The sequence below is a fragment of the Aethalodelphis obliquidens genome, unplaced genomic scaffold (assembly GCF_003676395.1).
Source record: "Aethalodelphis obliquidens isolate GAN/ISIS:26980383/991018 unplaced genomic scaffold, ASM367639v1 scaffold8, whole genome shotgun sequence".
Taxonomy (NCBI): domain Eukaryota; kingdom Metazoa; phylum Chordata; class Mammalia; order Artiodactyla; family Delphinidae; genus Aethalodelphis; species Aethalodelphis obliquidens.
The window spans coordinates 43,162,691-43,188,100 of NW_020837952.1; the positions used below are offsets into that span (position 1 = coordinate 43,162,691).

General features: G+C 35.8%; 1 protein-coding gene and 1 pseudogene across 5 annotated transcripts in view; both read right to left on the reverse strand.

Moving 5' to 3' along the window:
• ANKS1B (ankyrin repeat and sterile alpha motif domain containing 1B) overlaps positions 1-25,410 on the reverse strand; it is a 1,179,755-nt gene that overhangs the window by 786,904 nt on the left and 367,441 nt on the right. The window lies entirely within an intron of this gene.
• Positions 8,107-10,461, reverse strand: LOC113620882 (kinetochore-associated protein 1-like; annotated as a pseudogene).

Consider the following 25,410-nt stretch of genomic DNA (forward strand, 5'->3'; position numbering starts at 1 on the left):
ACCATAAACTTAGCAGCTTAAAGCAACATCCAGTTATTTTCTCCAAGTTGTTTGACTCAGGAGTCTGGGCATAGTTTAGATAAGACCTCTGCTCAGAGCCTCGAAGGCTGTATTCTGGGCTCCAGGTCTGTGATTCCCATCTAGAGCTTAGGGTTCTCTTCCAAGCTCATTCAGATAATTGGAAGAATTCAGTTCGTTGATGCTGTAGGACTAAGGCTTTCAGTTTCTACAGGCTGCCTCTCTCCTAGTCAAAGGCAATTTACACTACAACTCTGCTTTCTTCTAGGCCAGCAAGGGAACATCTCTCTTTAAAGAGCTCATCTGATTAGGTCAAGCTCATCTAGTAAAAAATCTCTCTTTTGATTAACTTAAAATCTATCGATTAGGGACCTTAATTACATCTAAAAATCCCTCTCTATATATATCCCTTTAAGTTAGGAAGAAAACTGCTGTCTCACTCCCAACTTCCCCATCATGACACACGCATACATACATACACAAACATACTTAGTTGTAGATCATAAGGTTTTCCCAAGATACGTCCATATAGGTGCATCATTTTCTCCAGTGGTGCTAAACAGCCTTAGTTTAGCAGCAGAGAATATTGACAGTGGAACTGATCCAAAGAAGGAGGATAAAGAGGTCCCTAAAGGATTTTTAATATGGAGAAGCAGGAGATATTCGGAGGAGGAACTGAGAGTGGATAAAGGCATCAGGACCAAGACAATGACACACAAAAGGGCAGCCAATCATCCTGTGATCTAAGTAGAACAGAAATCTCAATGGAAAGACTTTCCTAAGAAATTCTTAGAGGAGCATAATTGCTCATACTCCACCTTTTAACTAACCAAGAAGTGGTAATCGGACAAACCTTCTAGGAGAGGGCTTACCAACCGAGACTGCATTTAATCTGGAGATGGACAGATGCACTGGAGGCAACCTGAGGCACACACACCCCCACCCCCTGCCACTTTCCAGGTGTGGTTCTCAGACTTGACAACAAGGACAATTTTTTATTTCATAGGAACCAAGATCAGTGGTTAAATGAAATGACAGTACTGTGCATTAGTTTCCTATTGCTGCTGTAATAAATAACCACAATTTCCTGGCTTAAAAAAACACAAATTTATTATTTTATAGTTCTGTCATCAGGGCTGCATTCCTTTTGGGGGTTCTAGGAGAATCTGTTTTCCTGCCTCTGCCAACTTCTAGAGATGAAATGCATTATTTGGTTCATGGTCCGTTCCTCTACCTCCAAAGTCAGCAGCATGGCATATTCAAATCTCTCTCCTATTCTGATATTCTTGTCTTCTGTAAGCATATTTGTGATTACATTGGACTTACTTAGATTACCCAAGATAATATTCCCATCTCAAAATGCTCAGGTTAACCACATCTGCAAAGTCTCTTTTGTCATATAAGGCAACATTTCACGGGTTTGGGGATTAAAGTGTAGACATTGTTGAGGGCCATTATTTTGCTTACCATAACAGTCAAATGCCTTTCTAATATTCAAACTCAATTAGTTTATTTGACTGCTGATGAAAATTCTCAGTAATATATTAATGAGTTTGCTTATAAAATTCATTTGCAATATATTTCTACAGATTTTTATATTCTCTAAGAAAATAATAGAGAGATTGTAATTCACAAATTTGATTAGCTAACAGAAAGTATTAAGAAACATCATGTTCCTAAGGAGCTGCTTCAAAGCATTCACAAAGCATCTAATCTGCTCTTATAACTGTCACTTAAAGTAAGGGAAAAGTGGATATTATTACAGCCATTTTCAAGTTAGGAAAATAAAGCATGTAGTGGCTTAAGTGGCTTTCCCTAGATCACTCAGGGAGGAATACTGAAGGAGTTATGAATAGAACTCAGCCTCCTCTATTCCCATTCAGTAGCTAAAAAGGCTAGGAATAACGACAATGATTCATACTGACTATCTAGTGCTCTTCTCCAGAGCACATCATATCCAAAAGAGAAATCATCACAGAGGCATTAATATGCCTTTGGTTAGTTTTATTTTAACCTCCTCGTTTCAATAAGCTCAAAAGAAGTATAGAGAACATGTTTCAACCTGTTTGGGAAATCTACTAGACCTTGAGTCATTTTGCTTGAATTTCAAATAGGTTTGGAAGGTTTTAAACATTACTTTAAATTTTAAAAACATACATTGCTAATCTAACTGGTAGATAAAAAGAAAAAGTAAAGGAATAATGCATGTGCTGAGAGCTTTAATTACAGTTGTGCTGACACAGTACTGTAGTAGAGTGGGAGGCTATGCTGCATGGTGGTAAAAGCTGGGGGGTCAGAGAGAATTTGGTTAGAATGCCAATTCTTCCATGCATACCAGCTGTGCAAACCAGCTGTGTAAACTTGGACAGGCCACCCTCTCAGATTCCTTATCATAAAAATATAATAGCTATTTTACAGAGCTGATGTGAAGATTAAAAATAATGTGTGTAAATTGTATAACTGCATCACTTTGCTGTACACCTGAAACTAACACAACATTGTTAATCAACTATATTCCAATATAAAAAATTTTAAAAAATAAGGTATGTAAAATACCTACCACATAAAAGCATTTAATAACTTTCCTACCTAGGAAAAACCTAAAATGTACAAACAGATTTTCCTGCTAAAAATATGTGCAGTGGATACTCTGATATGCTGCCCAGATTCCACTTCAGGGAGGAAGGATTTATTCCCCAGGCTGCTGGGAGTGCTGCTTATGGAAAGCTGTTTGTTGTAATCAGCAATAAATAGGGATTGCCTTGGCTGAAGACAACCTCCTCACCCAATATCCAATATCCACCCCCATTCCATGGTGACCTGCCCCTGGACTGCCCCAGTTACTGATCCGAAGGTCTGCCGTCTTGATCAGAATTTACCATAGGGTTGGCTAAGGCCTCTGTTGAGACTACTTTCCAGCTCAACTTCTCCCTCTGTCCAGTCCTGCTTCTTCCATTTCACTTCTGTTCCACAGGTATTGATCTCAACAGCACTACTACAAGCCTCCTATACCCTAGTCAGTTAGGAGTCGTTATCTCAGGGAACCCCATCCAGCAACAAGGTTGCAGGGTGCGTTGCTCAGCATCTCATACGGACCTTACCATCATCATTCCCCACAAGGGCACAAGTGCATATGACACAACCGAACATTGTTCGGTTGCTCTGGCAAGGAGTGAAGAGTAAGGATTCTTAAGCCTTGCATATTACTTCTGCCACTGTTTACCAAGGAGCCGGAGTAAGTGTGACCCCTCTGCTCCCACTCTATTTTACACTTTCTGAACATCTTTCACTCACCAGTTTGTGTAAAGATTCATATCTAATAAGCAACAATATTGCTTATTGTTAAGATTGTTGTCTGGGGTTTGCTTTATAATACTCCAGAAAAAAAAAAAAGAGGGAGGATAAATGAAACAAGATTGGTAAAATGTTGATCACTGATGAAGCTGGGTGACTGGTACAAAGAACTTCATCATACTATTCTCTCTACTTCTATAATATGTTTGAACTTTTCAATAATAAGAAAATTGGATATTAGTATGCCTTAAAAAAGTACATGCATGTACTTTTTAAAAATACATTTAAGGCATGTACTTTTATGATCAATTTTTAAGATAGGTTTAATAATATATATAAATTCTGTTCTACTTATGTTAAGCAAATAAATCTAAGAAAATACGGAAAAAGTCATATTTCCCAAAGCAGATAAAATAGAGCTTGTTAGGCATCTTTCCAAGTAGTTCTCAAATTTATTTTTAAAGTTGCTGAGGCCTTCCTTAAAAGCAAACCCCATAAGGCATTTCAAACTAACCTTATACGAGATTTTTAAAAGATTTACTTTTCTTATTAAAAGTACAATGTACAGCTCTTCTGTGCATTATACAGACTTTTAGATTATTGAGATATTATAATGTAATGGCAAATTATTCCAGTTTTTAAAAGCTCAAATATCTAAATGTCTTTTTGAAAACAATATGAGTTAGTATAATATGTTTATAAAATCTAGCCTAACCACATCCTACTTTCTCCTCAACCCTTAAAAAGGACTTTGGAGACTCAGTAACTGGTGCCACCGATATTATTTAAATTTTGGTCAGAACAACTCTGTTCTATATTTATATATAATGATTAAGTGTTGTTAGAATCACAATAAGAGAAGGTAGTGTCTGACAAGTATTCAGTCTGCATAGAGTGGTATTATTTCTGTCTAACTCTCAAATGTTTATTTTAAGTATGCTGTGATGAGGAAACCCAGAAGCGTCCAAATACACTACACAAACACGTTTCCTATATTTGTATTCTTCTACATTTAAAGGGCTTTCTGAAATCTGAGATCTCTACCAATTGAGGTAGTTTAATCCAACACTTTGGAGAATAGCATCATTCAGAAAATGAGTTTTCTCAAAGGGACTTGATTATTTCAATAATTATAGAGTTGCCCTAAGGGCTTCCTATAGCCAGGTTATTATTAGGTACAGGTGTTCTTTATATAAATAAGACTTGGTTGACCTGAAACAAAAAGAAGGGAATGGAACATTCTAAAGACAAACACATAAATGGTGTGTTTAGGAGCTAGTCTAATAGTCTATGAAGACTTAATTTTTAAAGCATTTTACCTAGCTCTCTGGACTACCCCCAAATAAACAATCAAATAAAATCCAAATATGTATAAAATATATGCATGTGACACCCAGTCCATGAGAGATTTGAGAAGAATTTGGTGTAAGATAAATAAGAATGAGATGGGATGACAATCAGGAAAACTAGGTTATAGTACTAGATTTGCCACTAACTAGATCTATGACCCTGGGAGCTTAATTTCTCTGAATCTCAGTTTCTCCATCTGTAAGATGAAGGCCCCTTACTGTTAATTATATTCCAATGTTTAGGAATCAAGTATTATATTTTCAATATTAATAAGCAATCATAAAAATTTTAAGCAATTGGATTAAAAGAATCTTGAATGGAAATTAAACAAGGATAAAAAATGTAAATAAAATTTTTCTAAAAGTTGAAAATAAATGTTAATTACTATATAAAAGTTTAAGTTTCCAAATAAGTGTTCCATCTCCCACACTACGTTTTCCTGAAGTTTTCTGAGATAACATGGGATTGACCTTATGCCAGGAAATCTAATGCATGCTCTGTAAACCTGGTTATTCAAATATAAGCCATGCAATTTTATAATTCAAATCGATTTTATAATTCTAATGTATTATTAAGTTAAATTCAACAGTTATAGTCTCTAATATTTGGAAATTTCACTTTTAACCAAAATGTATAAAATTTGAAGTGCTGCATTCAAGGTACTTGTGGGCTTATTCAACAGGGAAACTACTTCAGGCTGGGAGAACAATAAATATAAATTTTCATACTGTAATATAATTATGAGGCAACATTAAATCGGTAAAATTCAGGTGGTAAGCCTAAAAACCCAAGAAAACTGTAGATATATGTAATTATTTTTATACATTATAATAATTCCCATATCTGCAATAACAGCAACTATAGGTGCATATGGAGCTTTAATAAGACAAATAATTATGTTTCAATAATTAAACATATATGTCACATTTTAATTCTTACAATGCATTTTGAATGTGTTATATCATTTAAATCACAAAATAATTTAAGCATAATATCTCCATTTATTTTATAATTTCTATTTTATGGATAAGGAGATTGATCAGGTAAAACTTTTAAAAGAGCAAGTATGTTGCCTTAAATAGATAGAACATGATGCTATCCAAATCAAGCTACTTGCTAAAATTCCCGTAAGAGTAGAGTCTTAGAAAATCATAATAGATACTGAAAATCTATTTAGTCCACAAATAGATTTTCAGTATCTACTGATATACTAATATAGCTTTTTGTTCCTTAATTTATTGATGCAATGAAAGATATTATTGATTTCCTGATGTTTAACCATCCTTTCAGTCCTAGAATAGATTCTACTAGGTCATGGGCATCATCTTGTGATTAAATTGCTATATTCTCTTGTAATATTATACCTAGATATACATAGACATGAGAGAGTTAATTTTTAAAAAATTTTTACTTTGGTGTTATCTTAGTTGGGATTAAGTGCCAGCATTATGTTAGCCTCATAAAATGAAACCTTATATATTTTTCTATGGCCAGGAATAATTTAGAATTTATAACTTATAGTGACATTCACTCATCATAATCAACCTCTTTTTTCTCTTTATTGTACTTACCTGAAAAATCCCAATCCTGGCTAAATGTAACTCTCTGCCTAAAACCAAACAAAGCAGCCTAACATTGTTCAGAGAAAAATGTATTTTCCACTCTCCAATATGACTCTTTCAGACTTTCAGTTTTCTCCTCCAGCATACCATTTCTCATGTCATTCTCAATTAATAGCCATGTTTGTTATTTCACTGGGGAAATAAAATCAAAAGAAAACCTCCTCAGAGTGAGGAAGGTTATCAAGGATAAAGAAGAGCATTACATGATGATAAAGGAGTGAATTCTCCAAGAAGACATAATCATCTTTATTGTGTATGCACCTAACAATAGAGTGTCAAAATACAGAAGGCAGAAACTGATAGAACTGCAGGGAGAAATAGATGAATACATTATTTTAGTTGGAGATGTCAACACCCTCTATCAGACATGGGCAGATCCAGCAGGCAGAAAATCAGTAAGGACATAGTTGAACTCAACACCACCAATCAACTTGGTATACCAGATCTATAGATCTATTCATCCAACAACAGCAGAATACACATTCTTCTCAATATCACATGGACATTCACCAAAATAGACCATATTCTGGGCCATAAAACACACTTTAATAAACTTAAAAGGGCTTCCCTGGTGGCGCAGTGATTGAGAGTCCGTCTGCTGACACAGGGGACACGGGTTGATGCCCTGGTCCGGGAAGATCCCACATGCCGCGGAGCGGCTGGGCCTGTGAGCCATGGCAGCTGGGCCTGCGCTGTCTGGAGCCTGTGCTCCGCAATGGGAGAGGCTGCGGCAGTGAGAGGCCCACGTACCGCAAAAAATAAAAAATAAATAAATAAACTTAAAAGAATAGAAATCATACAATATCTGCTCTCAGATCACAACAAAATTAAACGAGATATCAATAACAGAAAGAGAATTCCCAAATATTATACGTGGAGATTAAATAACACTCTTCTAAACAACACATAGGTCAAAAGAGAAATCTCAAGAGACATTAAAAATATTCTGAACTAAATGAAATGAAAATAAAACTTATCAAAATTCGTGGGATCCAGGGAAAGCAGTGGGTAGAGGGAAATTTATACCTTTTAATGCATAGATTAGAAAAGAAGAAAGATCTAAAATCAATCATCTAAGCTTCCATCTTGGGAAACTAGAAAAAGAAGAGCAAGTTAAATCCAAAGTAAGCAGAAGAAAACAAATAATAAAAATTAGAGCAAAATCAGGGACTTCCCTGGTGGTGCAGGGGATAAGAGTCTGCACTCCCAATGCAGGGGGCCTGGGTTCAATCACTGGTCAGGGAACTAGATCTCACATGCATGCTGCAACTAAGAGTTTGCATGTCACAACTAAGGAGCCTGCATGCCGCAACTAAGGAGCCCGAGACCTGCAACTAAGGAGCCCGCCTGCCACAACTAAGATGCAGCACAACCAAATAAATAAATAAAAATTTTTTAAATAAATAAGTAAATAAAATAAAACACCAGACCATAAGGTAGAATTCCAAATGATATTTTTTAAAAAATAGAGCAAAATCAATGAAATTTAAAACAGAAAACCAGTAGAGAAAATCAATAAAATCAAAATCTTGTTCTTTGGGAAAAAGAATCAATAAAACTGATAAGCCCCTGGCCAGGTTAACTAAGGAAAAAAAGACAAAACCTACTAATATCAGATATGAAAGAGGGTACATCACTACAAATACCATGGACTTTAAAAGGATAAATAAGAAATACTACAAACATCTTTATGCCCACAAGTTTGGTAACCTAGATGAAAGGGACCAATTCTTTAAAAGACACAAGTGGCCAAAACTCACATAAGAAGAAATAGGCAACCTGAATAGACTTTTTGTTTTGTTTTGTTTTTATTTTCTTTTTATTCTTTTTTCATATTACACAAATTCTCCCTAACAAATATATGTTGCTTTTGTGACCAGAAAAAAAGTTTTAAGAAAGGATGCAATGCTCAGAAGGAAAATCTATATGATCACTATTTACTTACATCTGTGTCAGATAAACATCCTATTACTGCCATAGCTTTTGCTTCCCATGCTGTATCAAAGAATGAGGTGAACTTTGAGCTACATCTCTTCAATAAATCCTCTATGTTCAGAAGGAGCAGTTCCTCCTCCTGCAAGTCATGTTCCCTCATGTAAACGCTTATAAACTTCTAGAAGATGGAAGGACTAAGCTCAAGGACCAGCACTTTATCAAACATTCGGAATACAATGGTGGTTGTATCCTCCTTCTCAGAATCAGAGAGGGCCAAATTGCAGTTGTATTTCCTATGCAGTGTGATTAACTCTTGCAGGTTATTTAACAAAGTCCTTAACTGACATACTTCTTCTGTGTTTTGATAATCCAAGGAACTCCAACACCAAGAGGTCACCAATCCTAACTCATATGGTTTTTCTGCTGTAAAAAATACCTCTGCCAGTTGAAGCCCATTTTCTGGCCACTCTGCCTTATCAGTTAGTTCAAGGTTCCTGGTTGCTTGTTCCAACCATTTTGCAAGAATTTTCTGTCCTTCAGGTACAGTCCTTTTCACAAATGGGATCACATCATTTTTAAGCCATGGACAAAGCTTTTGCAAGGAGACTGGTGTAGAAATTGAGTTGAGCAAGTTCTCAAGCGTTTTCACATCAAATCTGCTTTCAAAGTTTGTCCGATGTCTCAGCCAAAGGTACTGTGCACAAACAAGGTTCCCCTCTCTTCGATGTAAAAAAATATCCTTAAGGTCATCTTCATTATTCAGAAATTCAATCCAAGAGTTACCACTGAATTTTTCTTGTCCAAATGCTCCATAAAAAGTAGTCAACTTTGCATGAGCCCTCAGTACCTCTTTTAAGCCATCAGAATAGACAGGAACAGTTTTATCTTCTTTCTTCAAAAGTCTGGTTTTGGCATAATTAGCATTTCCTGGGTAGTTTCATAGGTTATCCATTGAGCTCCAAGCAGTAATTCACCACAAATTCATAGTCCTGGATTTTATGCAGATTTTCCTTAGCTTCATCTACAAGTTTTTGCCATTTGGCCTGCTCACTGGTGTCCAGAGAACTCAAAGCTAGTTTCTCCAATACGTCATTTGATTTTACTTTGTAAACAAGCTTAACATCTAGTCCAAACTGAATGGCAAAGCTCTCGGCTTCAGCAAATCTGTGTTTGTGAAGTAACCAACTCAGTCTGCTTTCTGGTAAAGCTTCTGTAAGACATCTGAGTACTAAAACAGAGACTGAGTCTTCAGACAGTTCTGGATCATTTTTGCAAATTCCTTTCAGAAGGTATATGGTATCTGTGCTAATTCCTGTTTGGACCAAAGAAGAAACACTAGATACTTCCAAAGAATACAGTATTTCCATCATAGGTAATGAATAGACCATGAAGTTTCTCATCTTATTAGCAGTAGTAGTTGTCAGAGCTACTAATGTGAGATTTGTAACCCCTTGCCACATGATTGATGAAGGCTAATCTGCTTCTATGGTGAGAAGAAACTCTGCTATGTGAAGGGAGGGCCAGTTCCATATGGGAGTTAGGATGTAAATATCCCATAAGTTCAGCACATTATTGGTATCAAAAACAAAAAGTAGATTGTCCATCAGCTGGAACTTCTTTGCAACTTCAATAATCTCTGCATCAATAACACTCTTAACTTAGGTCATCCCTTTCCTAGAAGAATCTGGTGCCCATTTTGAGAATGCACAATTACCGGTTCCCCCAATTATCACAGGGATTTCGCTTGCTAAATCACCAGCCACAAGACTGAGACAACCAAGGGTATGATCATTTTCAGTAGAAATAAAACTGGACTTGATTTGTCCTTGTAACTTTTTTGCCATATGGAAGTCTACCTTTTCAATCGCTTGTTGAATTTTTACAAGCTGAAGGTTTGTAATACAAAAAAATCCATCGTTTGTAAGAAGCAACATATAAAAGCTGCCTTCATTTGAACTATCTTCCCCAATAAGATTCGGTAAGTACACTGATTTTCATCGTTAGCTTTCTGAACAAAAGCGTTGGTGAGTAATGTTTGTTTTTTAAGTTGCCACTTCGCTCCCCAACCAAAAGAAACTTTCCTTCTTGACACTCGCCAACCACATCCACTTCAGTAACTTTCCAGAGGAGATGTTTGCTAGTAAATCTACTTGATATAAAGCAGTTCCATGTTCTTTTCTTGAACCAACACTTAGGTACCCACTTCCTGTATCATCGTTTGCAGCTCAATATCGTTCCACATGTTGCTGAGATTGTTTTCCTGAGTCAGAAACTACTGCCTTCCCTGCAATTGAAGAAACTAAAGAGGAACACTCAAGTTCATCATCCCCCCGCTTCTGGGCTCCAACAGACACTCCTAGTCTCTTTAGAGTCCATACCACAAATTTCCCGAACAGACTTTTATCTATTAAGAAATTGAATTAATTATTAATAATCTTCCAAAACAGAAAGCACTAGGCCCAGATGTGTTCATTGGTTAAATTCCACCAAACATTTAAGGAAGAAATTATACCAATTTTCTACAATCTCTTTCAGAAGACAGAAGCAGAGGGAATATGTCTAATTCGTTCACTGAGGCCAGCATTGCCCTAACATCAAAACCAGACAAAAATATTGCAAAAGAAAGAAACTAAGACCAATAGTCTCATGAACATAGATGCAAAAATCCTCAACAAAATATTAGAAAATCAAATGCAACAATATGAAAAAGGATTATATACTACAACCAAGTGGGATTTATTCTAGGTATGCAAGGTTGGTTCAACATTCGAAAATCAATTAATGTAATCCATCACACTAACAGACTAAAGAAGAAAAATCACATGACCATGTGAATAGATGCAGGAAAGTATTTAACAAAATTCACAACCACTCATGATAAAAGCTCTCAGTAAACTAGGAATAGAGAGAAACTTCCTCAAATCGATAAAAAAAAAAAAAAACTACAAAAAACCTATAGCTAAAACATTTAATGCTGAAAAACTCAAAGATTTCCCACTAAGATAAGGAACAAGACAAGAATAACCCTCATACCCTACTTTTCATTGTACTGGAATCCTTCCTAATGCCACTGGGAGAGAAAAGGAAATGAAACGTATATAGATTGGGAAGGAAGGATTAAAATTGTCTTTATTTGCAGATGACATGACTGCCTATGTAGAAAGTCCAAGAGAATCAACCAAAAACTCCTGGAACTAAGTGGTTACAGCAAGGCTGCAAGATACAAAGTTAATATACAAAAATTAATTGCTTTCCTAACATACCAGCAATGAACAGTGGAGTTTGAAATTAAAAACACAATACCATTTACATTAGCAATTAAGAATTATTATTATAAATCTACAGTAATCAAGACAGGATGGCATTGGTGAAAGAACAGACAAACAGATCAATGTAACAGAACAGAGAGTCCAGAAATAGACCCACATAAATATAGTTGACCGATCCTTGACAAAGGAGCAAAGGCAATATAATGGGTCAAAGATAGTCTCTTCACAAATGGTGCTGAAACAAATGAAAACAACAAAAAAAGAATCTAGACACAGACTTTACACTTGTCACAAAAATTAACTCAAAATACATCACATGGGACTTCCCTGGCGTCCAGTGGTTAAGACTTTGCCTTCCAATGCAAGGGGTGTAGCTTCGATCCCTGGTTGGGGAGCTAAGATCCCACAAGCCTCATGGCCAAAAAACCAAAAAACATAAAACAGAAGCAATATTGTAACAAATTCAATAAAGACTTTAAAAATGGTCCACATCAAAAAAAAAAAAGATCATAGACTTAAATATAGAGTGCAAAACTATAAAACTCCTTGAAGATAACATAGGAGAGAATCTAGATGACCTTAGGTTTGGTGGTGACTGTTTAGAAACAACACCAAAGGCATAATCCATGAAAAAAAGAATTGATAAGCTGACTTAATTAAAATTAAAAATGAGATACCACTACACACCAACTAGAATGGCCAAAATCCAGAAGACTGATGACATCAAATGCTGGGGAAAATGTGAAACAACAGGAATTCTCATTCATTGCTGGTGGGAATGCAAAATGGTACAGATACTTTGGAAGACAACTGGATGGTTTCTTATAAAATTAAATATATCCTTACCACATAATCCAGCAATCATGCTCCTTGGTATTTACCAAAGGAGTTGAAAACTTATGTCCACACAAAAACAAATTTTGCTATATCCATAAAAAGCAATGCTACTCAGCAATAAAAAGAACAAACAACTGATACACAGATGAATTTCAAAAACATGCTGAGTGAATAAAGCCAAGACAAGAGAACGCACACTACTTGACTGTATTAATATGAACATCTAGAAAATGCATAACTATAGAGTAAGCAAACAGATCAAAGAATGCTTGGGGCCTGGGTATGGACGGGACTGACTGCAAATTTACATAAGGGAACTTTTTCAGATAATGGAAATCTATATCCTGATTGTGGTGGTAGTTTCAATATAGTACACACGTGTCAAAACTCAACAAATTGTATAACTATAATAGATGAATTTCATTATAAATAAATTACATGTCAATACAACAACAAGAAATAAAGTGTCAGGCACCAAAATTAATGTTTGCTATTTATTTTCAAAAAAGTGAAGATGGCTGTATTTCACAAAATATTCCACTCCGCATTTTCCTGAAATATTTAGCCCCCTTTATTATATTTAACATATACTTTTACATAAGGCTTTGCAGGAACGCATCTAGTTCCAGAAATGAGAAATGCTTCTTGTACCACTACCAAATACAGTGCTTTGTCAGGAACCAAGTGCTCTAAGACTTAAAGATGGAGGAAGAGACACAGCACATACAGGTATACTCCCAGAAGATTATACCATTAATTCTTTTGTTATATATACACTACATTACTCTGGGAACACCACAGTTAATCACTGAAACCAAAATGTAGGAGGTTTTTTTGTTTTTGTTTTTGTTTTATTGTAAGAAGAAAACAAAACAACTGATTCTTGGTATCTGAGCTAAGTAATGAAAAACCTAAAGAAACACAACAAATATAAATGGAAGTATATAAACTGCCATTTCTTTTCTCAAAGTAGACCTCGAGAATAAAATGGGAAAGGGGAATTACTATAATTAATTATAAACATTTACTATTCTCAGTGGGCTAGGTGCTGTACATAATACAGTGGCTAAAAGTTAATGAATGGTACTGATTTGAAACATATTATATCTAGCTTCTTTAGATTTCCAATAAATTATTAACACTATTTTATGATCAGTCCTGTTTTATCCCCATTAGAATTACTCCATTTATTCATGAATAAATGACTGTGAAGTAAAATTGGAAAATTATGTAAATCATAGATAAGCAACAAATAAATGCTGGGCTTTTTTTCCCAGTTAATGCCAAGTTGTTTCTTCAGCATACGTGGCATTGTATAAACACTCAGGCAGGGTTAGATCATGGATCAACAAATATTTATGAATCTCCTTTCACAATACTATATCCCCATGTGGTAGGATAGACAACAAAAATATTGTGGGATCCCAGGTATTTTAACTTTAGTTGAGGAAACAAAGTACAGACATAGATCCAGGTATACATCACTAATACCTTTTCCTCAGGGCAACACTGGCGCACATCTGCTCCCTCATATGACTATTTAAAATGTACCTGGCAATGTTTGCACTGACCTCTTGAGATCACCTTCTCTGAAGAAACTAAAATGAAGTGCATCCTTCTGCTCTTAAAGAACCCAGAGACTCTTTTTTTTTTCACAACAGTGTTCATTTTGGAAAATATGCACCTGCCAGAAGTAACAATTTAAAAAGGCAGGCAGAAAAGGAAGGAAACAGAAAGAATAGACGGAGAAATTAGGCATTTAACAATTTATCCAGAAAAGGCTACCAGCACCTTAATTTTATAATGTCATGAGCATAAGCATATGAAAATTGGGTTAACAACACAAAGCCCTATGAAATACAGTAATGCATTCCCAAATTCAAATCCTTTTATGTAAAAATCCATTGTATTAAAATGTATTATATATATCCTTTTTGCTATTAAAAGGATGTTGATTATACTCTAAGTTTTTACTGATGAGAATAATTAGAAAAAGTGGGAGCAAGGGACAGCAATACAAAAAGGATATCTAGATTTTTCTACCTAGATATTTTACCTAGCAATACAAAAAGGAGATAAAACAAAAGCAGAGCAGGTAAAGAAGCTATTGCATCAGATCTTACTACCTTTTGTATTATAAGAAGAGAGGCTGCTGGTACATACATAGAGTATGCTTCCAATATACTGTAAGATCATTTCACGAGGATCACATTGACACTGAGGTGGTAGAAGTCAATAATCACATGTCATAACATCAGAATCTGACACAGGAGCACATACTGAAAAAGACCTCTCAGTATGAATATATCTACGAAAAAGCAAATCAATGTACAGCCATGACACTGAAACTGAGGGAAATAGAAAGTCTAAGAAGTTTCTAAGGATCAAGTGATTACAAATGGAATAATTTTACAATGCTCATCATTGCTCATTAAGATGTATAATATGTCATCTCTAACCTTTTTATAGTGTTCAGTCTTTATTTTTTTATTTTAGTGAATCAAACTTGTATATTATAATAAGATCTTTTCTAACTTTATTTGTGACCTCAGTAAAGAGAAAATGAGTCCTAAATTAGTGCAATGGCAATGAAAAGAGCAGATCACAGAAAATGCTAAATGTTCCAGCTTCTTAAGGGTGGATGACGATGCTTCAAGGCAATTTAGAGGAAAATATAAGAACTTTCACATTTGGATATGTTGCAACATAAGGCACTTCTGATGCATTCAGACCAAGATGCTGATACAATAAGTAGTTTTAAATGGATCTGTAGCTCAGGAAAAATATTTAGGTAGAAAATAGTTGAATCCATGGTATACAATTGTGGTGAATATCAACATTCAGGGACTGAAAGGATAAAGAGAAGTCATCCAGTCAAGCAGTAAAGGAAAGAACCAAAAGATTAATGTAGGCACCAAAGGAGGAGAGGGAGTGATGAGAACTAAATAGATCTTCAGCATAAGTGTACAAGTCACACTGGGTTAGATATTATAATGTACTGCCTATCCTTTCTACTGTGAAGAAAATCTTGAAATATTAAGGGTAAATATAATGAAACAATGCAAACTTAATAGAAAAGAACAAGTATCTGAAGTTTCAGCTCTGGAAATAGAAAAAAGAACAGTACAACACCACTACTGAGTCTTCAAGACAAATTACAATGCACATAAAAATGCTTTGAGCTAAAAAACCCTGAGAATTAATAAACTGCCTGGTTATTCGATTTAGAGCCACATGACTTACACCAAGGGTTCATTTACATTCTACAGAGGAAAAATATTCATTTTCTCCCCTCTTTCTAAAAGGATTTTTGAACTCTGGGAGAAAGTTTATGATGATTAATAGAGTGCTGCCAGAAATTTGTGTTTAGAGAAAAAAATTTAATCTTTTATACATAAAGATAATACTTCAGGTGCACTCTCAGTAAAGAAAAATTATATTCTGAGGATTTTTCCCAGAGAAATTACAAATTATATTGGATTTTCTAGAACTTTCTTACAGGGCAGCATATCATACTCTAATTAAATGGTTTCCTAGAGGTAAGCACAGAGTATATGACCTACTTCCACGCTGTCTTCACGCTCAGCTCACCTTGAGTTTAGTGCCATGATAAACTTTCTTAAATGCCACATCTAATAATAATGTAACAGAGACAATATTTTGGAAATATTAAACCAATGAATGTTTCCATTCCTCCTCAATTATGATACCTTCCATTTCCCGATAAGATTAGGGGAATCTCTAGTCAGTGAAATTTATTCCTCACTTTCCCTGGCACAAACAAGAGACATTCTAAACTCTCTTTAAAGAAATGCTATGTCTGGATCTCTGTGTGGGGCACATGGGCCCTGACTGCAAAAGGGTGTGTGCCTGGAAACAGCCTAAAGGCCATGGCCACTTTGGGAATTTGGCAGACATAGATTAGAGACACCTACCAGAAAGTTTCATTGCTGACCTTCTGGGAACTTGTTCCCATGACAGCAGAACCTCTGTGAGAGAGGTAGTTAAATCTTTAAAAAAACCAAGCAGCAAAGGAACATTTGAAAAAGAGGAACGCCTAGCGAGGAGCTAATTCCCTTTGAGGATTTTATTAGCCCTGTGAGTTCTTGGATAAAGCGAAACAGCAGCCTCAGGTGGAACTCCTCTTGGAAGAGATGAGATGAGAGCTCAGCTTCTAAAGAAGTATTCCCTGTATAAGCAGTGAGAGCATAAGATGGAGAGGGATGTCATCAGGTCCATGTTTGGCCCCAGCAGGAAGCTCTGCAGGAGTTGCAACTTGCATCCCAGGGAGCTACATGAGGATGCCATCAAATGGGACCCCAGTCTATTCCCCTTTGAGAGGGAAGGGCCAGATCACATGGTGCCAGAAGGCCAGTACCACAACATCATCAAGGTGTACACACCAATGGAGTTCAAGAGAGAGCTACAGGCAGCTGTCCTCAGAACACACTGCTCTTGAGAGTCAGAACGACCAGGTTTCAAGCTGGCTTTTCATAGAATCATGCATGTTGTTAATAAATATAAGTGGAAGGAAGGGAGGGAGGGAGGAAGGAAGGGAGGGGAGGAGGAAGAAAGGGAGGGAGAGGGAGGAATGCTATGTCCAACATGGTGTGCCCATGCAGTGGGTTAAAAATGGTTCAGAGAAGTATCTGAGTAGAGAAGACTTGAAATAGCCTCCCACAAATCTCCCACCGTTGTAGTGGTATGCGACAGAGAACAGAAAGGTATCTGGATTCCCTAAGCCCTTTGGAAAGTGAGTGAAACACAGCTGAAATTTAAGTAGTAAATTCAATTGCTTAAAGTCACCAAGTTACTAATCTGAGTAAAGACATGTTTACCTCCAGAAACAGTTTTATCCCTCTCCTTCTCAAAATCTTACAGTGGCTTCCAAACATCTATTTTAAAAAACTGAAATTCTCTCATCTAGCATTCACTTGTCCCAAGAGTTCCAAGCCTATCCCTCGTCACTCCACAATATAACACAAGCATTTCTAGTTGATACAATTAATTGTTGATACTTCTCGGTTCAGTGCCCTTGCACCTGCCAGCCTCCTTTTGATTAGGTCATATCCATTGCTAGTTTCAAAACCTAAAGAATTTCCAATAAAAATTAATTTAAAAAAAACAAAGAAAAAATCTTACAACAAAATTAATATTTTGAATATTAAAAGATCATTTTAATCATATGGCTAACCTCAAAAGATAGGAGAAGTTGAAACACTGCTGGAAAGTGTTGAGTAGGGGGGAAGAAAAATAAAACAATCCAAGCATACATTACATAGTCTCTTCATTGAAATGCTATTGGATTAAAAAAGCCAACAAAAGAAAAAACCTAATGAAATTATCTAAATTGTCCCTTAATAAACTATAACTTACCTTTCTGGAATACAATTGGGCAATCTATATAAAAGCCTTAAAAAGATAATAACCTCTGTCCGGTGATTCAATATTTCCAAGTAAATATAATCAAAGATACAGGATTTATGCATAAAGGTATTCATCAGAACATAATTCGTAACAGTAAACTACTGGCAACAATCTAAATGAATGTGTAGTTCTGAGTCAGGAAAAGAGTGAAAATAAGAATCTCAATAGGTGATGATTAAAAATCATTCTAGTACATTCTTATAGTTAAATATTATACAACCATTAAAACATTTAATCACATAGGACATAATGTTAAATGGAAAAAGTATACTATGTATTCATAGAAAGATTCCAATTTTGAGTATATATGAAAATTGTATTTTATTATCGGGCTAACCATGCAGGCCTGGAAGACCTGTACTTGCCCAGCTTTAAGACTGAAGAAAGAGTCCAGAGTCGGCAACAGAGACATAAGGGTTTAATGGATGGGGAGCTTACACGTCTGAAGCAAGGTCCTGGAGCAACACCCCACTGTGTGTGGCACATGGCTGGCAGGACATGGCGGCAGTCTTCGCTCACAGGGGCAGGGGGAGGTTACAAGTTATGGGGGAATTGACTTCAGGTTGGCTCATCAGTTACCAGGGAAACCAGCAGAGGGGCATGCCCCTTTAAGCAGAGTGGAGAGTTCTTATCTAAAGCTAGAACAATCATTAGTTGGGGCCTGGGGCATGTATGTAGGAAGGTCAGTCATGTGAGTAGGGTGTAGGTGAGGCAGGGATTGGTTGAGCAGAGGATGTACAGAGAACAAGAGAACAGCCATCCTGGGTGGCCTGACCATACACTTATGTACATGAATTAATATGAGAAAATGCACAAAAAGGTTAACTTATTTGTTCATGCCTTCAGTGTCCATTCATTTAAAACACACATACACATGTATTTACTATATACTTCTCTAAACAAAATAGGCATGGTCTTCACCTTATGGAGCTGGTGGTCTAGTAAGGAATATACATTTATATGTAATTACAACAAAATTGTATGTATATATTCATTTTTTGTTTGTTTGTTTCTTATCTGTCTCCATTACAATTGCCAACTCAATGATGATAGAGATCCTGTTTATCATGTTTGTCACTGTATTCCCAGCATCCACAGAGTCCAGAATCATAAATATTACATGAAAGTAGAGGAAGCCCAGAGATTAAATAGGAGCATATCAGCAGAGGACCTAATGCAGGAGGTGTGAAAACTTTTTTGAGGGCAAGTGCCATTTAAAATAAGGCCCTGAAGGATGAGCAAGAATTAGCCACATGAAGAGAGTTGGGAAGAATGTTCCAGGTAGAAAATAGCTACAGGTAAAAGAGAAAGTGTTAGCTGAATTCACTGAAGCAAACAATGTTTATTTCAGGGTGTTAATAGGCAATTTCTTTTTCAAATTTTCTTCAATGAACATGTATTTTTGTGGTAATCAGAGAAACAATATTCTGAACAAAATAGATTTAAAATCTCTGATTTTTTGGAGATCACCCTGACTCTAAATGTTTATTTTCTTACTTTGAATTGTCTTTGCACTTAACATACAAACTGAACAGATTATTGTAAATTCAATGTTCTACTCTAGAAATATCTTGTATTTCCTTAGAGTTCAAGGCCTTTCAGGTCAATTATAATTTTTTCCTTTCTTTTATTTTGTATCTTCCATAGCACTGGTACTGTGCCGTGTACCCAATATGTATTTAAAAGCTGGTTAAATAATTTATATATATAGATATAAACAGTAATCAAACCCATAAAACCTATAATTCTGATCTTATTATTTGATGGCTAGTTATTGTTCCAATAACTTTGCAGAACTAGTCCCAGAGGAATCAAAGAGAATTATTAAAATTCCTTTTAGATACATCTTTGCTGAAGAAATTATCTCACTTGATATAAATACTTTATACTTGAATTGGAACAAAAACTAATGCCATTTATTGTCCTAAAATCTCAGAAACAGATGTTTTGATTTCTTTCCAGGATAAAGAGGAGAGAAAATATATTCTTATGGTCAAAGTAACCATGACTACAGTTTTCAGACACATAACAAGTGTTATTTTCATACACTCTGTGTTGGTTAAAATAATAATCTATTCTTATAAACAAAATCTGTTTTTGGTGAACCTTCCTTTCATACTGCAGCACAACATTTAAAATTATTCATCAATCCAACAACAAGTAGCTTCTAGGAGTAATTATTTTTCCCACAGTGCGGAAAATTCTTAAGGGAATAGAAGTGTCCTACCCCAAAACATTTAGAATTGCTACTTTGGTCCCTTTTAACATGTTCTTTCCATTCTCAAGGGTGAGGAATACTTCTCGGCTTCACCATTCAAGGCCCAGATCTAAAGGGTGGCACAAACGTGATGGTGGTTGTCAGGGAGAAGGAGGCACAATGCAGTCCTAGTCAAAGCCAGTGAGTCTTGCTCGCCCACACAACTGGAATATAGACCCTCATATCTATGATGACATTTCATAAATAGAGCAAATAATGTGTACAACTATTTAAAATAACACTCAAATGGACTGCAAAATGGGTTCACATTTCCAAAGAACCTGTGTGAATAAGGAGAGTACGATATTATACTTTAAGACTCTCCTCTGTTCTTAGTAATATCATGGTGGCTTTATTATGATGAGAAAGATGTTTTCCTTTTTGAGAGGTTTCAGCTCTGTTCATTTTAACAAAACTGTATGATCAGAACCATCTTGGTGAATTATCTAAATCAAGGAAACAATCTACATAATGACAACTAGAAACGTGTGAATATGATATCTAAAGTATTAACACTTCGAGGTGAATGGTCCTGTCATGACAAAGCACCAAATGGAAGGAGCCTGACCATTAATTCACTACTGGGTGGTGAGGGAATTTCATTCTGTTATTTACCCCAGAACTAGAAGAAGGGATCTGACCTAACATCTGAAGAAAGATTGGAAATGGAAAAAAAGTGAAAAGAATTTTATTTTTCTTTTTATCCTTGGCCAGAAATTAGAGAGGAGATTTTGTAATACAGGCTATCAAAAGGTTGAACCACAGAAGACATGGAGGGGGATAGGAAGAAGAGAAGAAAAAAAGAAGAGGAAAATTAAGATGATGATGAAGAAGAAAAAGGAGGTAGACTATGAAAGTCCTCATCAAGTGAAGTGGCATTACAGTTATCAAAGAAAATATTAACCTTGGTTGTCAGAGACCAAATATAGATAACTGAACCCAGAATTTTGCAATTAGAATTTCAGTGTCTTATTGAAAAATGTTTGAAATTCAGACACCCAATAAGATAATTTATGAAGAATACCTAAAATCATCTCATTAGTGAAATGGTTAGGCATCAAAAAGGAACAGATGTTCTCTGCAATAAATACCACACTATAGCAAATAAAATATTTAAGAATTCTTCTCATGCAAATACTAGCATATTAATAAAAGAAAACACTAATTGACTTCAACAAATGATCCTTAGTTAAAGCAATTCAAGCGATCAAGAAGTAATTATAAAACATGAATTGCTAAACTAGTAGGAGACAACATTTACACTTAGTTTCATTTGTTAAATGAGGCAAAATGCACATCTTGCTTCAAAGAATATTTCAAGAAATTTATCAGTAGGATTAGGATGTGACAATAGCATTTAAATTCCATAGAAATTTATTATAAGGAAACTGCCTACCCTGACATTTCCCCACAATTAAAGAAAAGTGTTCTTATTCATAATGACTAACCTTTCCTTAGTCCTTTCTGGTTTACAAAATGCTTACAGACACATCACCATTTATGCTAACAACCAGGCTGCATGATGAGTGTTATACATCTCTGTCTTCACAGAGAGGCAGCACAGCACACAGGCTTTGATGCTAAAGTCCATGCTCTGTCACTGAGTAGTTTGTGACTTTGGGCAAGTTATTTAAACTCTCTGAATCTCATTTTCCCCATGTGTAAAATAGGGGCATTTATCTGCCTCATAGGGTTGTTATAAAGATTAAATGAATCACTTCAACTGTGAAGTGCTTAGAACAAGTGGCACACAACGAACGATGAAGTTAGCTATGATTACTACAGATAAAGCTGAGGTTAAGAGAACTGGCTTAATGTTACATAGTTAATAAATAGAAGAGTCGGGATTCAAATTCTAATCTTTTGCATAAAGTCTGGTAAATTTAAACAAGCTTTAAAACTCAATCCAAACAAGGTAAACCAATATGTTATTCCTGAAAGAGCATATAGATTTTGGTGCAGACTAGGGCTCAAATAAGAGCTCTACCACTTGGGGAAGTCACATAACAACAATTAGCCTCAGATTTACTCAACTGTGAAATAGACGTTAATACGTAACTCATATGGTCATATGAGAATTAAATGAGACAACAACTCCATGAGATCCAAATGGAAGGACTTCGTAAGCTGAAACTTGATTCTTGACAATATTTGGCTTTGTTGGAAATATTTTAAGTTAAGAGGTCCCAAACTGTTGTGTTACAGTTGCCAGCACAACACAGGACATACAGTTAGAAGGACCTTAACAAGTTTGTTCCCTATTGCAATAGGTACAACTATGTTGAAGAACTCTAATGAGCATCTGCTCTGGTATCATCAGCAAATTATGTGATAAATAGTATAATTGCTGGTGTATTTTATATTCTTTTCCTAGCAAAAAGTAAAAATTAATGAGATGAATATATCATTTTAAATACTGAAATAGGGACTTCCCTGGTGGCACAGTGGTTAAGAATCCACCTGCGAATGCAGGGGACACAGGTTTGAGCCCTGATCCAGGAAGATCCCACATGCCGCAGAGCAACTAAGCCCATGTGCCGTGGAGCAACTAAGCCCATGTACTGAGCCTGCGCTCTAGAGCCTGTGAGCCACAACTACCAAGCTCAAGTGCCACAACTACTGACGCCCACATGCCTGGAGCCCATGCTCTGCAACAAGAGAAGCCACTGCTATGAGAAGCCCATGTACAAGGAAGAGTAGCCCTCGCTCACCACAACTAGAGAAAGCCCGCACGCAGCAACGAAGATCCAACACAGCAAAAAATAAATAAATAAATACTGAAATATGTAAAATGTATTTTTTAGAAAATGAGAAAGTCTATCAATAGTACCATGTATCAAGTGGTTTTAGAAAATACAAAACTAAGGATGTTCAATTTAACAAACTAGCATTGCCACAGCCTAGCTAAGCATTCCGAGATCATTCCTTTAACTGTATGATCCCACACATTAACTCATATCAAAGGAAAAGGTTTCAAGTAAATCTACCTGGATTTAAAAATGTCCCCATACGACACCTTTTAACAACTTAAAATTAAAACAATTTAAGATAAAACACACATGCTTTGCACATAATACATGGCATACATCTTTTTTGTGTTGTTGAAAGTCATAGAATCCTTCCATTCTATAACTGAATTAATTGTAGAGAATTTACTCATCAACTTTCTAAATTACTTAAATTTTTCCAAGTGTCTACAGTCAACACAGTTTGACTCCTTGGCAGATGTGTGACATCAGTTTAAATAGATGCATGGCATCTCTGAAATATGAGTTGCTGGGCTCCAGGTTTGGCTAATGAAATGATTTTAAAACCAAAAACTTCCTTCCCAAAACAAATCATTTAATCAACTCCTGGATATGAATAAACACGTATGTTGTTATTTTCAATATATGTAGGTGTATTGGCTGCCTAGCACTACCATAACAAAGTACCACAACTTAGTAAAATCAGCAAAAAATTGAAAAAAACAACAGAAATGTATTCTCTCACAGTTCTGGAGATTAGAAGTCTGACGTCAAGATGTCAGCAGGATCGTGCTTCCTCTAAAAGCTTTAGGGAAAAGTTCTTCCTTGCCTCTTCCTTCTCATGATACCAGCAATCCCCACTATTCCTTGGCTTACACCTGCATTACCCCAATCTCTGCCTCCATCATCACATGGCCCTTTTTCATCTGTGTATCTCTCTGTGTTCTTTCCTCTTATTATAAAGACACAAGTCTTATTGGATTTAAGATCCATCCTACTCCAGCATGACCTCATATTCACTAACTATTATCTGCAAAGAGCATATTTCCAAATAAGTCACATTCTGAAGGTTCAGGAGACACAAATTTTCAGGAGGGGGACACTATTCATCCCAGTACAGTAGCTTTAATATTTATTTCATGTAATTTTAATCTCTAAAATATGATTTATCTGTAAAATTCTGTGATTCCTTAATTGTGAGACCAAAAAATGAACCTACATCTAGCCCAAAAATGTACATTAGATTTTTTCTCAAGATTACCAATTTTCTCGTGGATATTTATTACCAAATCAGTTATTACTATATATAAAAATACCTCTACCTCCTCATGCTTTTGGACTTTACCCATGTAGATCTTTAATTTAGCTAGATTACTTTGACCTAGGACAGGACAAAAAAAGAGAAGTAAGGAAGCATCTATGTTGTTGGGATTAGAGTGGGAGACAAGGAAGGAGACCAAGAGAGGCCACTGATGAGCAAAGAATAGAATCATTCCTCTTGGACAGATTCCCAGAAGTAGAATTGCTGGGTCATATGATAAATTTATGTTTAACTGCTTAAGAAACCACAAAACTATTTCACCAAAGTAAGTGCGCAATTTTAAATTCCTATCAACAGTGCATAAGGGCTTGTTTCTCCACATCCTTGCCAACAGTCAGTATTATCTGTTTTTTTTATTGCATTCGCCTAATGACTAGCAATGTGCCAGGCAGTCTGCTAGGTACTAGGTATATGTCAGATAGTAGCTAGGTAGTAGGTTATATGAGTAACACATAATCACTGCAAAGTATTTAATGTTATAGAGAAAGAGAGAGAGATAAAAAGATAATTACACCATAGTATATTACATGAACACACACCATTACGTCATATCTTTTACTAAATAGTTTTAGGAAATTTGAACATACTCCCTTAGGAATGAAGAGTTTTGTGAAGACTCAACTAAACAAATCCCAAGATTATATTCAAGTCATTAGCCTGTCAAGTATTTCTTCTACATACTTTTTTTTTTTTTCTTTTTTTTCGTTACACGGGCTTCTCACTGCTGTGGTCTCTCCCATTGTGCAGCACAGGCTCTGGACGCGCAGGCCCAGCGGCCATGGCCCACGGGCCCAGCTGCTCCGCGGCACGTGGGATCCTCCCGGACCAGGGCACAAACCCGCGTCCCCTGCATCGGCAGGCAGACTCTCAACCACTGCACCACCAGGGAAGCCCTCTTCTACATACTTCTGATCTTTAATGCAATCATGTAAGACATTCTCTCTACTTCATTTTTTTTGAAAGGCATTTACAATAGTATGGAGTACAAAGTAACTCTGCATTTAAGCTTCCTCAGGGAAAAATGTCCATTATTACTTTAAGAGAATTTCCACAAAGATGATTTCAACAATAATAGATTTTTCTGATGAATGATACCAATCATTTTTGATAGACTTTTAAAAATGTCAAATGGGTCCTATAAAATGGACACTGAGGCAGATGATAGCATCTCCAGCAATCAGCAATCCTGAATACTTCTGTTAAATAAAACTGAATAGTTCTGTACTTCTTGGCTTCTATGATTGCAAAGCCATACAAATGAGCTGCATACATGAATAAGTTTTCTCTAACTAAATGTTAAATTGCTTTTTCTTTTTTCTTTTTTTTTTTTTTT